Source organism: Parasteatoda tepidariorum, chromosome 6, assembly GCF_043381705.1.
Source record: "Parasteatoda tepidariorum isolate YZ-2023 chromosome 6, CAS_Ptep_4.0, whole genome shotgun sequence".
NCBI classification, from domain to species: domain Eukaryota; kingdom Metazoa; phylum Arthropoda; class Arachnida; order Araneae; family Theridiidae; genus Parasteatoda; species Parasteatoda tepidariorum.
The window spans coordinates 9,898,026-9,902,246 of NC_092209.1; positions in this window are offsets into that span (position 1 = coordinate 9,898,026).

Consider the following 4,221-nt stretch of genomic DNA (forward strand, 5'->3'; position numbering starts at 1 on the left):
TTTACGTAATTTTGAAGTACTAACAACAAAGGCTGGGTTGATGATGATGTACTAAATATATTAAACAAAACGCGAAACAGTCGCGCTATTCTTACTAAATTCTGGAAACAACAATCTGGAGCCGTGATGGCTCAGGGGATAGAGCGTTCTCCTTCCAATGAGGAGAGCCGGGTTTGAATCCGAGTGAGGGCTGGTTGATAACAATTCCGCATCCGGCTTGCACCGAACAGAGTTGACGTAAAATATCCTCAATTGTAGACGGATCATAGGTTAGAGTCCCCTTGCCGTCGGGCTAACCGTAGGAGGTTTTCCTCTCCATGTTATGCAAATGCGGGTTAGTTCCATCAATAGGTCCTCCACGATGGCTTCAAGCCCCACTTTTTTTTAATACTATCTTGCTTCTAAAACTCATCGAGTTTTTTTTAAAAAAAAGTTACCCATACGTATTTTGTATATTATAACCGTTGTTAAATAGTCGACCCAATTATGGGTTTACGACTACTAATGTCAAACACCGTACCCTTGTAATTTTGAACCCAATGCAACTCCCGGGTTAAGTATTGGGAGAAATTTTTCCTTGGTGAAGGACTTTTAGATGGAACTAACCAGCATTTTCGTTACATGGAACTTAAAATATCGTCTGCACTAATTTGGGGTCACCCACTCGAATTATTACGATTCAGTAGTCCCAGAACGTGGAGATCCGATCATTAGATCATAAGTTATTCAAGGTGGTCCGTTCTTTTTTTGCGCACTGTGTATATAGACTGTCTGAAATCTGTATAACTTGAGAATAAGAGCATTTATCCATACTATGTGTTGAAAGTGGGAACATTCGAATTCTTTTACACTATAATTTTATTCAAAAAAATTAGTTTAAGTAAAACAGTGAGTCGCGAGGGCGAGGCTACATCAGTGTTTCCCTAAGTGTGGTACGCGCACTCCCAGAGGTACGGGAACAGTTTAGCGGTGGTACGTGCTCTTATGCGAAATATCTTGCAGCAAACGAAAGTTTCAATAAAAATTATTTAAAAACTAAGCTAGCCATGAAAATTTATGATTACGTATTTTTCTATTAGCTTTTTTTTTGCAGAGACAGCAGTTGTGATTTATAACTTTCGTGCAATTTTTTTATAGTAAAATATATTCATTTTTTTAATTTATGGTACACAGCGTTACGAAAAACTTAGAAAGGGTACACAAAAGTTCGGGAAGCACTGTACTACGCTATAATGAAGAACCAAGTTCTATCCCTAAGTTGTGGTTTAAATCCCACCCTCACGCTTATAATTGGCATTCTACTACTTCAAATAACTTCATAAAGACAATCAACATATTAAAAAAAAAAGTTTTAACTCACAGAGCACCTTTAATCCCTCCAGTAAACCTCAAGGTTCTGCAGAACACTACTTAACTTATGAACCGCTGGGTAGGGGAACAATAATGATGTTTCATTGTATTTTGATACTAGGAAGGTGCAGCGTTACTGTACTTCAGTGTTTCCCAAAGTGTGATACGCGCACCCCCAGGGGTACGGGAACAGTTTAGCGGGGGTAAGCGTTCTTATCCGAAATATTTTGCCACAAATGAAAATTTTAAAATTTTTTATTTAAAAACAAAGCTAACCATGAAAATTTACAATTACGCATTTTTCCATTTGCTATTTTTTTGCAGTTAACAGTTAATTAGTGGTGTCAACAGCCAGTTGTGACTTTTAAACTTTTATGCAATATTTTTATAGTAAAAAATACATTCGCTTTTTTATTAGTGGTACAAAGCGTTACGAAAAATTTAGAAAGGGTACACAAAAGTCATAAGTTTGGGAAACACTGTGTGTACTTAAGCGTTAGTAAATCAGCTCATCATGTGACTTAATGCTTTCCTCCTAATTGTTGCAACTCTACAAGAAAGACTATGGTTAAGAACATTCTCATATAATTACTTATGAGATAATGAAATAAAACAACTCACAGTCTCACTGCAAAACGAGTTTTTATTTTCTACAGTGACCAAAAACACAACTGATATGATACAACATGTACAGTGTCCAAGACTACATTTTGGGTGCTTAACATACGTAAAGAATAAATCCACAAACTGCCCAGACCAGAAGCCACTAACCCTACTAAGCTAATGGCTCAGTGATTACATTCTGAATAAATACTGCAAAATATACTAGATTCTTGTACAGTGACATTCTGTCAAGAGATTTATATAATAAGTCAGTTTTTTTTAGTTCTTCCTTTTACAATACATGAGTACTTAGAAATCATAGCTGCTAGTAAGTGCAGCATTTAAGAGTAGAGCATATACTACAAGAACTTAAAAAGAATTTGCATTTCTAAAAACTATTTAATTCAAGAACTCAGAAGCAATTTCACAGTATCATTCAAGCACAGTTAAAAACATCTGTTTATATATCTAAATTTGAAGGCGCAGAAAGGAGATTGCTCGTAGTCCTGAAAACTTACCAACTGACTACATTAATTTAATATTACATTGAAGAATTCTGGGCACAACGTTTTGGACTAGAGAGCGAGATCAAAAAAATTGCAACAGAAACCAAGCGATCAACCACTTTTCTTTTAAATAATCAATTTAAAACTATTTTTTAAAGTGTAAGATATACTTTTATTATTTTTTAAGTATTAACATACTAACTTAAAAACCGAAAAATTAATGTGAATATTCTCAAAACAATTGACCTAGCTATAACTAGCTAAATAGTAAGTAGGAAAAATCAGTTGTTTCAAAACTGGAAGCTTCAAAGTTAACTTTAATTTGGTAATCTAACAATACAATCTAATAATCTATATAATTTGGAGAAAAAAATCTATTTAAAACTTAATTAGTTGAAATATTATTAAATTTCAGAAGCCTTTGAGAAGTAGAAAATAAATTTGCTTACTTGCCTCGAATTAAATTTCAAACTATGACAAATTACAAATACATAACAATAGAAACCAATTCTAACTTCAATACAAAAATATCTTAAAATGTTGAAGGATAAAAGAATAAAAAATGACTATTTTAGTTTTAGAAGAGAAATTATAAACAGAAGACACATCCGGTGACTATCAGACTGTTACAACTCTTTGATTTATCATAATTTGATAAATGCATTTAATAATATGTAGGATAAGCAATACTTATGTTGTACAATTAAGCTATAAACTTGTAGATAAAAAAGTTTTAAAATTACTATCTACGCAGGAAGTTAGATAAGCTAACAATGTGGAAAACACCGCTTGGACACAACATTGAAAACTTTTTCAAACACATGATAGATGCTAATTTCACTCCATAAATATGACTTCATGCACAAATCACAAATCAGACTTATTATTGGATACAACACATAACAAAGATTTCTAAACACAACTTTTTTTATGATACTTGGTTTTTCTTTTCTTAATTGTAATTTTTAAAGCATCGAAATAAAACAAAATTAATTTAATGGAGTTCAATTTCGATATAACTAAATTTCAATAAATTATACAGTCATTTCGCAATAAATGGAAGCACAATAGCTTGAATATCACTAAAGCTACATTTTTTAATGAGGCACAATATTATTATTCTTGATTAATTAATTCAAATTCCGTTAAACACGATCATTTTTAAAAGATTATTAGACCTTTAACAGCTGAAAAATGCTGATAAAAAAATAACTACCCAACAATAAAAATTATTGCCCCTACCCTAGTAATCTAAGTGGGTAAACTTGCTTTTGTGTTGCTTGCATTGTCAGCATCAATACTGCATTGTATTTCTTTAGAATTTAGAAGAAAAAGGATTCGATGTAGAAGTATGCAATCAAATTTACCTCACTTTTTTTCACACCCATTATGATTGAGCCTAGAGGTTATTATTTTTTGTTACCACTTGTATGGAAGAAATGTGTATTGCTAAAGATATCGATGCACAAGTTAAAAACTTATCAAATTAATCGTATTAATGAGTTGGATAACAAAGATATAGCATTCGAAGTATGGAATTCTCACGGTATTAAGAGACAGAAAAAAATTATCCTCAAATAAATCGAATCTACAAATCAAACTGTCAAAAAGACAATATTTTTAAGCTATAAAGCAAAGCCAATAAGTAAATGGAAAGTTTTTTGTCATGCCTATAACATTCAATATATTGCGAACTGACTGTACTTTAAAAACTTTTTAATGGTCAACATTTTTGAAATAATAAATATATAAATAAAGCTAA